The sequence below is a fragment of the Agelaius phoeniceus genome, chromosome 3, assembly GCF_051311805.1.
Source record: "Agelaius phoeniceus isolate bAgePho1 chromosome 3, bAgePho1.hap1, whole genome shotgun sequence".
Taxonomy (NCBI): Eukaryota; Metazoa; Chordata; class Aves; order Passeriformes; family Icteridae; genus Agelaius; species Agelaius phoeniceus.
This window is the reverse complement of record NC_135267.1, coordinates 37,415,570-37,429,331: the sequence shown is the minus strand read 5'-3', so window position 1 is coordinate 37,429,331 and position 13,762 is coordinate 37,415,570. Positions and strand designations below refer to the sequence as shown.

The window sequence follows — 13,762 nt, the reverse complement described above, 5'->3', positions numbered from 1 at the left end:
TTTTGAGATTGTAGGGATCCTTTATGGCACAGTAATAACTAAATGCTAGAAATGCATGGGTATAATGAAGCATTTGCCTTTTCTGAGTATTTTAAAGTCATTATCTCAGTCTTTATTAGGGACATCTATTTTATAACATATGCAGTGAGAAATTCAGAAGAAGACCTGCATTATAGCTGGAGAATATTACAATTTTCTAAGCTCTCTAGTAATCAACCAAACTGCAAATAAAGACAGGTATCTACTTTGATATGTACAGTACTTGGAACCATTGGCTTCCCCATATGGGAAGGCAGTCCATTAGATAGATTGAGCCTCCATACAAAAACATCCATATGCATAGTGATGTTATGGCTTCATACTCCGATGCATGGGAGCACAAAATTACCCAGATGAAGCAATCTTTTAGATCATACAAAACATATGTGAATTAAGCTATAGAAATATATGGCAGGAACATATCAGAAAAAAAGGAATAATCAGTGGAAGAGCAAAGTCAGGTCCATTAATCAAAGAAATTAATTAACATAGCTATCTGAACTGGTATTTGTAATACTAATTTTTGCATCAGCAAACCCAATGTCTGCTTAATAATACCAAGGAAAAGACAGTATTTCCCTTTTATTCTGTCACCAGTGCTAAGCACATCTCCCCAGAAAACAGCAACACTGCCTGATTTTCTAGTTGTTCCTCCTATTATTTCTAGTTGTTCCTCCTATTATTTCTCTGAACAGGAGCTTTTTTCCCTTCTGTATTAAACCTCCCCATGTCACAGTTGAACTGGCAGACATAGGATTGTAGACCAGTACATTAAATTAACAGCTTGCTAAAAATTCCACTTCTACCTTCCCAACCCTCTAAAAGAAAATAAGACTATGATTTGGTTTGATGAAAGAGGAAGTAAATGGCAGAAAAATTAAAGATATGTTGAGCACGAAGCTGGAAACGCAGCTTTAAAAATAGAAGTGGTTTAGTGCAAAGTAACTGAAGGTCTCCTTGTTTCTTAAGGCCTCAAAAACAAAAGCTTTTAGCCATGAGTAGCTATGACTGAGCAGCTGAAGAGGCATGGACACACTTAGGCCAGGGTAATTTACATAAGTTAAAACACATGTTGTCTGTCTAGGCTGTAAACTGTTTATGCACAAATTACAAAAGAAATAGTGTACAGATCAAGTTGAGGCCACATGAACATATGGGTAATAATGTTCATCAGTGGTCTAGTGTAGGCAAATAGGAGATACTCTAAAAATTGGAGTTGTTATAATTCTGATTTCATGCCTTTCTTAATTTCCTTGCTGCCTTAGGCAGGGAGAAAAAGGCAGGTTGTCTTCTCTAAGTTACAATACTGTGAAATTCCCAGATGATACTTCAAAGATGCTCAAGACAGTTACATAACTTCTATTTCATACAGAACAAAAGTCACTGTCATTTTGAAGACAAACGTCTCTTGAAGATTCTTGTAAGATCACATCTTTTTCTAAGATGACATAATGAAGGCTCAAAGAGTTATAGTACATGGGGTGTCATCAGGCTGGCAGCCAGTCAACTGCAGGGTTCAACAGGGCTCAATTTTAGGGCCAGTGTTATTCAACATTTGTATAAATTATCTGGACACAGGAGTAAGTTTGCTGGAAAACACCGGAGGAGCTGTGGAGTCAGTCAAGGGTCTAGAGGCCTAAGATAGAGAGACACCTGCAGAGATTAGGAAGCAGCACAATCACCAACTACAGGAAATTTAATAAGAGCAAGTGCTGGATTTTCCATCTAGGATGGGGCAATCCTGGTTAAACATACAAACTGGGCTGGAGAGCAGCCCCACAGAAAGAGATCTGAGGGTTTGGATCAATGGAAATGTGAATCTGGGTGTGCTCTGGCAGCCACAAGGGCCAACCATGTCCTACAAGCCATAGCAAGCCTGTCGAGGGCAGTGATTGTCCCTCTGGGCACTGCAGTAGTGCAGCCCCACCTCCAATGCTGTGTGCAATTTTGGGTGCCTCAACTTAGGAAGGACATCAAACTACTAGAGTCTGTCCAGAGGAGGGTGACAAGATGGTGTCAAAGACAAGAATTTAGGGGAGTGGCTGAAGGAATGGAATGAAGCTGAACCAGGGAAAGACAGCATCATGTTGGACATTAGGAAAAAGTTTCTCACTGAGAGGATGGTTGGACACTGGCACAGGGTCACAGCACTACGCCTGACAGAGTTCAAGGAGTGTCTGGATGACACCCTTAGTTATGTTAGTTTTAGGTTGTCCTCCAAGGAGCAGGGAGTTAGACCTGATGATGTGTATGAGTGTCTTCTCCATTGAGATATCCTATGATTCTATGTTTTTACTATACATCTTTCCTGTGATGTTAATAAACTTTCTACAAATAATTTTTCATTTTTATCTGCTGCATAATTATATAAATATGCCATCAACATAATTATAGATTGCTTTTAGTACATGAAGTACTGCTGTGCTGTTCAACTAGAAAAAAAGCTATTTTCTTCATAAAACACTTGATCGGTATTTATATTTTACAACATTTTTTCTACAGTATACAATGTAGATAAATGGCAATTTTCTTTTACTGTTTCTTCAGACATACACCAGCGCCAATGTTACTTCTTAGACTTCCTTTATTCCTCACATAAATATTTAAACATGAAAGGCAGCACATGGGTAATGGCAAATAAAGACAAACTGAAAACAAACCAACAATCTTTGGAATCCTTAAGTATAATTATAAAGTTACAGCTACAAATATCTATAAAATGAGCATTAGGGATACATTTGAATTTCCTTAGTAAATTATAGTATTTCCTGCCACAATCTGCATAAAAGAAGTTTTCAAGATTTAGTCAGATTTCCTGACTGACTGAATCATGAACCATAGTCTGTGTGGGGAAAAAAGCGAAGAAATATTCAGCTGTAGTTCAGGAAGCAATACTTTCCCTGTGCACATGTGGAATATACAAATGCAGGCATGTTTTTGTAAAAGTAGGCATGTTTTCATGTAGATTTTGTATGATTGTAGTTCCACTAGCCTTTTATGCCCCTCATGTAGCTTTCATTCACATGAAATAAATCTCTGGCTCTGCCTGATCTCAGCTGATAGTAAGTAAATGCTTTATTTTGTATGAAGGTGAAAAAAAGGAGTGAGAGATCACTTATCATTCACCTTGCAGGCTTTGTATTCATTAGAAAAACCACAATCAATTAGAACCAAAGGCACTTTTCCCCTAAAGATAACTATGTTCAGCATCACTAGAGGGTCTGGGAGTCTCACAGGCTTTGATTTATTAGTAAGAATCACCTTTTAAAGTTTACAACTTCCTAATCCAAATGCCCCTTCACTTAACTCTGCTGTAAAATGCTTTCCTTTTATTTTGTTAAACAAAATTCTGCTGTTTTTCTCATGGTTACTTTTACAGAGTGCAAGTTCCATAAGGTTCAAATGCAGAAAAATTGTAAATGTCTTGCTTTGCCACTTTTCACATTTTATAGAGCAGTATCTTCTGGGTTTTGGGGACAGGTGTTGTTTTATTAAAAGAGAAACTATGAAAGCCAGTAATTTCTTATACAGAATACATTCTTTTGGTTTAACGAGGAAAAACAGAATTCAAACCATTGTTTTTAACTTGGTATTTCACATTAGAAAACTCTTTCCTTAACTTTGTGCATATTATGCATAGTTTTATTGAGTAACACAAAATCTCATCTGAGAGATTCAGAGCTATTGTATCCAAAGACAGACCACCCTAACAAGGAATTTAAATACAGACACAAATAGACAATAGACTTGAGGCATAAGTGATAAGAAAAACCCTATATTCCAAATACCAAGGAAAAACAGAAAATAAAAACATTGTGACTAAGAGATATTCACAACACAAAGATTATCACAGCCTGAGTGAAATTCCATCCCTAAATCATTCCTTTCTGGGCTTGTGCTTAGTACATCTTCTGTCAGGAGCTAATCTCACGTGACAGGCCTGATCCAAAGCCATTTGAAGTCTATGGAATGTCTCTTCCTGACTTCAGGGAGCTTTGCATCCAGCCCTTATAAACTTCAAGAACAATACAATTCATGGAAAGTTGTTTTAAGAGAACAATAGCTAACTATTGTCTAAGTAGAAAAGAATGTTAGCTTCAAATGAAATTTACCTGCAATGGTAGATTTGCGTTTGGGTTCTTTTATTACTGTTTCTTTATGCATCTAACACAGCTAAAACTTTCCAAAGTGAGTTTTTAACAGACACCACAGAAAATCAAAGCTGCAGTCAAAACCGAAAAGTAAAAATATCATTTTGTGCATAGTACATTTAGGTTTTCTAAGGAAACAAAAGATCACTTTTAAGGCCTCAATTAATTCAATATTTTCTTAAACAGCTGTACATTGAGGATAAAACAGAACAAGAGGTTTCAAAAATTTATCAGTTGTTTCTAAGTCAGAACATCAAAAGATAGAATAAAAAATTTTTTAAAAACCCACCAAACAAAGCCAAATTAGTTGTATAAGCAAGGGGGTGGGCTGACAGGAAAGCAAGTTATTTTGTTTTTCTTTTATAATAAAAACCCTGATCGTCTACTAACTTAAGTAAATTTCAAAGCTAGAAACTACCACACCAGACATGGTGAGCAATGTCAGACTCCTATTTATATTTTGAAAATAATAATATAAATTAAATAAGCCCTGAAATAGCAATTAAGATCATTGTAAAAACTGATGGAAGAGAAGTCCCATTGCTGTGATGTGGCTTTTCTCTCATTTATAAGAGAAATGAGGCAATGTAGACCAGTACAGACCCTGATGCTGATCTGATGTGCCATGTAGCAGTAAATTTACACTGACAAAAAAGCAAATCAAATGTAGCTCTACCACCTCCAAGTTCCCAATGTACCAGAGAGGTGGCTCCAATTTCCTCCCTCAAACAAGAAATCAACTCACTACAGCTATTTTAGTTACCTAATGTTGAAATGAAAACACAAAAACTTCCAATTAAGCACAAATATTCCAGAATGTCCAGCTTCCAAGAATGATTCTATGTTTTACAGAAAAAAAACTCCAACAAAACAAAACCAAAAACAAACAAAAAACCAAACAAAACCCAACATTAGGTCCTGAAGACTCTCATTCCTAAGACATACTAACCACTGTTAATCTTCTCTGTTTGTGGTTCTACATGTTTAACAACAAACACTGACACTATAACTTTTATTAATTAATAATTTCAGAAGGGTCTATGAAATATTAGATCAAAACCAATGTAGCCCATACCTCAAAAAGTAAAGTAAATGAGACAAAGCACAAGAAAAAAAGCAAACATCAATTTTTGCAATGTAGAGATGCTATAGATTCTGTCTCCTTCATTTAAGATTCCAGTACCCACAAGTAAAAATAAACATTTCACTTTACAAATACACATAAACTAATTGCTGATTTTTTAGTCTGAGTGGATGAAAACACAAAACTAGAAATTTCAGTTCAGGCAAGTATAAAATTGTGGTTTGATTTTTTCCTAAATGAAATGAAATGAAACAGTATTTCTCTGGTCAAACACCATGCCTTGTTTTGGTATCGCAAATGTTTTCTTAAAATAATTGTCAAACAGCCCATTTTGTTTGACTTTAAAAGCACAAAAGCACATTTATTTTTGGAATGTTGTCCTTTTTCCTTGTTGTTGCTATTAAGTGCATTTTTGATCTGAAACGTTGTCCTAAAATTAAAAATCAAACTTTCAGGTAAAAAAAAAGTCAAAACAATATGCAGACTTAAACTTCACTTTTTTTTTTCTTTCTCTTCTGACACGCACAAAGTAATGGATTGTTTTGTTCACTCCAAAACTATATTTTGGGTAAATAAACTATTTCTATCCCTTGCTAAGTCCCATTTATCCATGTACCAGTTATACCCATTCCCTCCTCTTCCCACCAGGCAGCTGGACTCGAGCTGCCCACAGCTCAGCACTGCTGGCTGCTGTCCCGATCCCCCTGGACCTGCCCTGCTCCCCTCTCACTCCGCTCCTGCTGCTGCTGCTGGGACTAACACTTCCCTAACCTTCAGGAGCCCTGGGCTTCCACTTACCCCCCCGCCGTCTCGGAGCATTCCCAGGTGCTGATAAGCTTTTCTCTCTATTATTGGTGCTGCTTCCCCTTATTTTGGCAGAAGCTACAGCTTTGCAAGTTGCACGGCTCTTACCTCTGAGACCCTCTTTGTTGCTCTGTCTGCGACCACGCTGGAAGCAGGGAGTGATGAACATTAGGGAAGCATGAGCCTCCCCTCGCTGTTTAGCAGCGTGGTCTGCAAAGAAAGATAGAGATGCTGCTCCCTCCTCCTCCTCCTCCCCCCTCGCTGTCCCAGCTTCCTCCTCCCTCCTCCTTGCTCCCTCCTTCCCATCCACAGAGAGCTCCAGCTCTCTCTGCGCTCCCACACAATGCGCTACCTCTCAGCACCAGCTACCTAAGGTCAAGAATACAAACCCTCACCCTTCCCCCGCCTTTTCCTCTCCGCCCAGGCATCCTCACCCCTGCTTCCCACGGAATATGGTATCTTCCCAACCAGACGTGCCTTAGTCGGCTCTGGGATCTAAAGTGCACACAATTTCACCAGCCCCGGGGAAAAAAGAGTTATAAAATAGAAATGCATAGGGAAGAGTGGGGATACAAAGGGAAAGTGGAAGCCTTTTGGGGAAATTGGAAACTTTAGGGGTTTATCTGTGTGTTAAAAATAAAAATAATTTAAAAAGTCAAGTCAGAGTAGCCAAAGCCTGCCACTTGGAGATTAGTTTAAGAGATCTATACAGATAAAGAAAAGTGCCCCGGATAGCTAGTTATCTCCCAAATCCAGTTTACCTACTGTCTTTTACTTACTCATTGTTTCTCGAGCTTTATGCTAAATAGCTTTTTTGTAAAGAAACTTTTCCCCTGCAAAGCCAGTAATCAGTAATATTTTTTAAGATTATGAGCTATGAAATAACCCCTTTAAGATCACAGAACACACCAGAACAAGTACTCTGACTTTTCAGCTTGAATGACAAATGTGTTCAAGGGGTCTTTTTTCACTTTGAGCAGTTATGGAGATTAGGAGCTCTTTCAGGCAATCAGTACATGGCTCCCAAAAGTCACATATAATTACAGCTAACCAGAATATTTTTCTTAAGGACCTAATTTTAGACCCATGGCAAAACAGTCCTTATAAAGTGTTTATGTTTGTTACAGAGACTGTGGAGAGAGGTAAGGGATGCTGAAGACTTCTAAAAGATCTTGACTGCTTAAGGTTGCACACCTTATTTAGGTGGACAGGGTCTCCCTCTGGAGGTCTCGAGACGCTTCTGGCTCTCGCCAGTGATGTATGGCCACCAAACCATGGCACTCCTAATCTGTGCTAAGTCAGAGGTTTTGTTTTAAGAACAGATAAGCTTCAAAAATAAAAAAGGTTAAAACAAGGAGAGAGAATAAGATTTCTAACTATTTTGGTACTAAAATATCTCTATAAAATCATCTATGTTCTTTTCTGGAACACTCCAGAGATGTCACATTTGTCAGCACAATTTCTGAAGGTCAGAACTTCTTTCTAAAGCAAAGGAAGCTTTAGAACGGACAGATCACTAAGAGGTAACGTATCATCAGGACCAGAGGTTTTTTACACAAAATACAAAACTGCTGAACTACCAGCTATAAGCTTAAGACCTATATATATACCTTAAACCAACTTCAGTAGTAGAAGAGTGCTATATAAGAGTGGATCACCAATGGCTGACTGATGAGGTGAACACGACTTTAATGAAGCTTGATAACCTTGTGCAGCACAGAACACTGAAGTGACAGAAAATGATTCAAGATACACAAACATAGACAGTGAAATGTTGCAGGCATATCTCACAACAGTGGATTATTGAAAGGCCAGGTTCAATTAAGTACTAATAAATGAAAAACAATGGATGTCCAAGAAAATATCTGCCTTGTGGCTCTAACAAGCCACTGTGGCACTCAGAGCCAAGATGCTGACAGTCTGGGTATTCTACAGAGATTTGGAGATCAGTGGAAGAACATAAGCAGCTCGCCAGAAGAGTCACCTATCCAGAGAGCTGGAGAAGAATGGTCAGGGAGCTAAAACTGGGTCCAACTCTGCTGAGTCTCTCCAGAGCAGGGGCAATAGACACGCCAGTGGCATGAAGTGCAGTCCTTTTCCCTTGCAGCAGACAACTCACTCTCTTTGAACCAATGTTTTTGCCACTCCTTCAGCCAACAGCAGCAGCCACAGATCCAAACAATCCCAAACATACTTTCTCCTTACTATCTGCTTTTGTCCACATTCAGGGAAGTAACTTGGCACAGAGAGATGGGAGGGATGTTGCTCCCAACGCCACACTTCACAATACCACCCTTTGATGCTTTTTTTCCCTGCTCTGGATACAACTGCCAACTATGTGCATAATAATGGTCTCCTACCCACTTAGTAAAGAGGGGCTTGAGCACCATAGACAGTTTTCTCTAAACAGCTCAATGCTCACCAGTTGGCAAAAAGGCACACACAATGTTTTAGGGAAAGAATAGAGAATAAAGAAGAAAACATCAGTTTGACATTGCATTAAGTCTACATTTAAGACTGCTGGTACCCTGACTGGGTATTTGATCATGGGATCATAGGTAGCCTCTTGGAAGGGACCACTGGCTGTGTCCAACCCAGTCTCACAGTCAAAGACAAGTCAGCTATGCAGTGAGGTTACTGAGGGCTTTATCCAGTTGTGTCTTGGAAAATTCCAAGGATGAAGATTATACAACATTTCTAGACAATCTGATCCACAGCTTTATTGTTCTCATGCTGGGGAAAAAATTTCCTTTCCCCCCTGTTTTTTTTTCCCTTTCAGATTACAGTGTTATTCCTTTCAAATGTCACATTTGAAAAGGCTACAGCAGAACAGAAAAGCAGCATACAAGAGTGACTAGAGATTTGAAATAACTTCCACACAAAACAGATTACATAGGTTAAGAGTCTTCAATTTGGAAAACTGGCAACTGAGATGATAAATATCTACTGAGATATTTAGTTGAGAATAATATGGAAAAAGCACACTGAAAAGAAATTCTTCCAGTTTGCCATAACACAGGAATTGCGGAGTACCAAATTACATGATTAGGCAACATATTTGAAAAAGAATTCCTTCATTTTTTCTAATAAGTTAAAATTATAGAAGTCACTGCCGTAAAAACCTGATCATTTTTGCTTTCCTGTAATTATATAAATTGTCATTTACAATTAGTAATTTATTATTATTTATTAGAATTTGTCTTCTGATCCAGAACCAACTTAAGGTGAAGAAAAGGAGGTTCAAGGAGACCAAATCACTCTCTACAACCACCTGTAAAGAGGATGAAATGAGGGAGGGGAGTGTTGGTCTCTTTTTCCAAGTAATAAGAGAGAGGCTGAGAGGAAACAGCCTCAAGTAGCGCCAGAGGAGGTTTAGATTGGATATTAGGGGAAATTTCTTCACCAAAAGGGTTGTCAAGCTTTGGAACAAGCTGTCCAGGGAAGTGGTTAAGTTGCCATTCCTGAAGGTACTTAGAAGATGTGCCAACGTGGCACGCAGGGACATGATTTAGTGGTGGACTTGGCAGTGCTGAGTTAATGGTTGGTCTTGATGATCTTAGAGGTCTATTCCAACCTAAATGAATCCCTGATTCTAAGGTTCCTCAGTATTGTAGGCAAAACTGCATTTTGCCATTCCTCAATGGTAAAACAATGAGTAATGGTAAAATAAAACAACAGTATTACCATTCACTTGTAATAGCTACCTTCCATTTTGCTTGTGGTGGAAATGTGAGAGGAAGGGAAGGATGAGAAGAGAGGCAGAAAAGTCTGCTTCTTAGCTTTACTCCTCTGGGGCTGGAGGTGATCTCATCATACTGGAGGCCTGGGACCTGTTCACAAGGGGTGTTACTCCCTGATGGTAAGACATGGAAGCACTGGGGCTGGACTAGCAGAGCATGGAGGAATGCAGATGCCTCAAAAATGGAAACAAGTACCCGAGTTTTTCCAGTGGTTTCTGTTTTTCCAGCATCTGTCTACAGCTTGCCTCACAGTAGCAGGTAACCCACTATCCCAGAATCTCTTTCTCCTACACCTTCCCTCAGCACAAACAGGTGCCCCAACATTTTCATCCATTTCAAGTTCTCACTGCTATTAGAGAGTGAGAAACTGGAGGAAAGGATGGAAGTGGCCAATGTGTTAGGCTTGAATTACTTTTATGCTTTTTGTGCTAAATCATAAATCTCACTGCACACATAACAGCAAGCTATTCTTATTTCAAGTAGGTACTGTATAACACTTTTTCACATTATAATGTAAAATTAAATAATAAAATAAATTTTAAAAAACCCATCCAAAAGTCCCCCAAAAAAGCTGAACCAAACCAAAAACAAACAAACAAAAACCCCAAAAAACCACAAAAAACCCCAAACAAACCCCCAAAATTAAAACAAAAACCCAAATAAAACAAAACAAAACAAAACCACACAAAAAACCCCCAAAACAACCAAAAAACCCCCAATTAATTTCAAGGATACTTTTAAACTCATGATATAAAGACAACCACCTTACAAGAACGTACTTCAACTTTTCCATACATTTAAAGTTGACAAAATTAAATATATCAGGGAATATATCAGGGCACTTCCTCTGCCACAGAAAAGATACAAACAAAAAATATAATTATGACCTTTTGCAACAGGAATCTTCTTCTGTTGATAAATTCCTTAGCATGGATGAAAACATCCAGCAGGCTCTGTGAAGACCTTTGCCTAGAAACCCCCAGGCTCTGTCAGACCATGGCAGATGGCTTACTGTCAAATTTCCAAACCTTCCTAAGAACACAATATTCTCTGAACTTTTTCAGTAAGACACCAGTGTTCATATACAGCAAGGACTTGCTATTTACACAACCCTAATGTCACCTTAAGGGTCCTTTTTCCATCTATATGATCTTCTTTCTGAATTACAGGCAGAAGAAGCAGGAGCTTCAGTTTATATCATGAACTAAACCCTATTCCCCAATGTGATACCACATCCATGATGTCATTCAGGACATGAAAAAAACAAATGCTGTTTAGCACTGTGCTGCTCTGATTAACTGACTCAATCTTCCCTCAAACTCACACAACAAAGTGAAGAAATAGGAGATCTGCCTTCTTAGACTAAAGGGTGACTATTTGCCATGTGTACAGGAAGAACTTTATCAGGCAAATTAAGCTGAGCACATGAAGAAAAATTCTACTATTGCCAGAAACAGATTTAAGTCATTACATTTTACAGCATAAAATGTATACCTTTATGCCTAATGGTTATGCAGTGTTGAGGACCCTAGGGAGGCCTGGAAGCTTCTACAGACTGACACACAAATATACAAAAAAATGGATAACTCTATAGCCCCATGTAGTTAAAACAGATATTTACAGGAATTGCTGTCTTTCATGATATTTTATTTTTGCAGGAATATATTTCCTCTGGCTCATCTTTTCTGCACCACAAGTGCACATAATGTAAGATCCAATTACAAGACTATTGTCTTGAAAGGAAAGATTGCATTTGATACAGAGCTGTAGAGTTTTACAGAAGGCAGCCTTGGCTTTAACTGCAGAATGCTGTAACCACTATGTACACAAAGAAAGAAAAAAATCACATAATGATATAAGTACTTATATGATACATATATAAGGATATAAGGTACTTTTTAATGGATGTATTTCCAATTTCAGGATCACATATATGAGCTAATAAATATTAATAGTATATTAGTGCAGCAAAAAGTAAAAGAATGGGAAAATAATATGATTTTAACAAATTTTGAATTTTACAATGGCAATATAAAAAACACCAAAAAAAATCCCACACTGCATGAAATACAAACCATTCATCATTTCAGTGCTGCATGAAGTTCACTAGTAAAAACTTTTACAAAGCAGTCAAATTTCAGCTGCTCAAAATAAAAATAAAACCTAAGTAGTGCACGGTAAAATATTAAATTACAGAAGTAATTTAAGAAGCATTTTAAAGAAACTTATGTTTTGCCTTTCAAATACAGTCATTAAGAAATGTTAGTAAATCCACTCACTATTCTGGCAGGTTTTGTTGGTAAAAAATCAGATTTAGGAAATGAATTATTGCCCCCTGGTGGCACACTAAGAATCAATGTAATGAAAAAGAAACCGATTACAGATAAATAATCAAATATTTTATTTTAAGAATCATGTTTTGTACAGTTAATGTCTGGAGGTGTTAAGAGAATGTACATTCATTTTAATATGCATTAAGATAAGAGTAAATGGGGTATAATTTACATTTTCATCAACAAGATGATTCTGATAAAGAATGTGTGATGTTTAATGATCAGCTTTGTAAAATGTAAGTAATAACATACTAGAATAAAACTCTTTAACAGTAGAACACCACAGCAAAAACTCCTGATAGTCAAGCAAGTTACTTCAACATCTAATTTTCATTTAAAAGAATAATAAGTCTTATTAATTTTCATATAAATAGAGAAAACACTTTCTGAATCTGAATCCCTGTGGGGCTCTTCTTCGCTCTGTGAGATAACGTCAGCAGGCAAGGACAGAGAAGCACAGGAACAATAGGATTTGATCTTATGACTGGCTAGAACAACAGCATAGTTAAATGTTGATGCAATGTTTTCCACATGGGTTAATACAGGAATTCATGTATCCTAATCCTCAAATTATGAGTTGTTAACATCTTCCTAGTGTCTGACCAGCCAACAGCCAACAATTCCTATTCAACGACTTTAACACTGCTCAGCACATTCCTCACATCACCTCAAACTAACGTGGCTCTAAATATCTACTCCAAACTGTTTTGCTGTTCCAGGTGGAAAAAAACCTGCTCTATCACAGTGGGTTTATACAATCTGGAACTGCAATGATAAAATACATCTTCCAGAATACAAAAGAGAGTGAATAATATTCATTCCTTGTGGAACTACACGTACGACCACAGAGAAGTTAGCAATTAGGTTATGTTGCACACACAGTAAAAATGAGCATTTTTACATTTTGGTGTAATCATGTGCCCCTTCCATGATAGGAAAACCTGCACCTGCAGCAGTCTAACCATGCCTTACAATACTGACAACCAGCATTTGCATGACATCATTAAATGCACAACTGCAAATCTCCTGAAACACATTTTGCCTTTGAGGAGCTGTAATATGTTTTTCCCTCTTTTATTCTGGTTGATTCATTAGAGCACAAGAACAACTCACCTTAGTTCTACACTTCTCTAGAAGGTCAATTATTACCATGCAAGTACTTGACTGAAAATTGGTTGCTATGAAGGAAACTCCATCCTCTATCAAGGCATCTGATACATCATTGGTGATACCATAAGCTACTCTAAAGAAATGTCTAACTGGAAGGGCTATGAAACACATGGTAAATGAAAATTAATTCAGTATTTATTCAAGATAATAGTGTTAGTTTACTTGTTTTGTCTGACAGAATATGAAAAAAGTTCTTCATGGCTTTGAATTCCTCATATCAGGCTAGCAGTTTTACATGTCTGATGAAATCAGGACTAGAAATTTCACCTGAAATGTGGGTGGGAGAAACAAAAAAGTTCATAATTCTTGAAGCAAAAGAACTCCATGACAGACTTACCTGCTGTAGAAGAGAGTAAATTGCCAGAAAGAGCAATCAAGCAACAAATGACTACCTAACAAGGAGCTGTGTTTTAAAGAAATGTTTTTGTCTGACAAACGAAA

At 37.6% G+C, this 13,762-nt stretch overlaps 1 protein-coding gene across 2 annotated transcripts in view; it reads right to left on the bottom strand.

Moving 5' to 3' along the window:
* GREB1 (growth regulating estrogen receptor binding 1) overlaps positions 1-6,315 on the bottom strand; it is an 87,465-nt gene extending 81,150 nt beyond the window's left edge. For both annotated transcript variants that reach the window (XM_054629499.2, XM_077175081.1), the window contains exon 1: positions 6,187-6,315. The gene's annotated coding sequence lies outside the window, so the exon portion shown is untranslated. The remainder of the gene's footprint in view (positions 1-6,186) is intronic.
* Between the last annotated feature and the right edge of the window lie 7,447 nt (positions 6,316-13,762).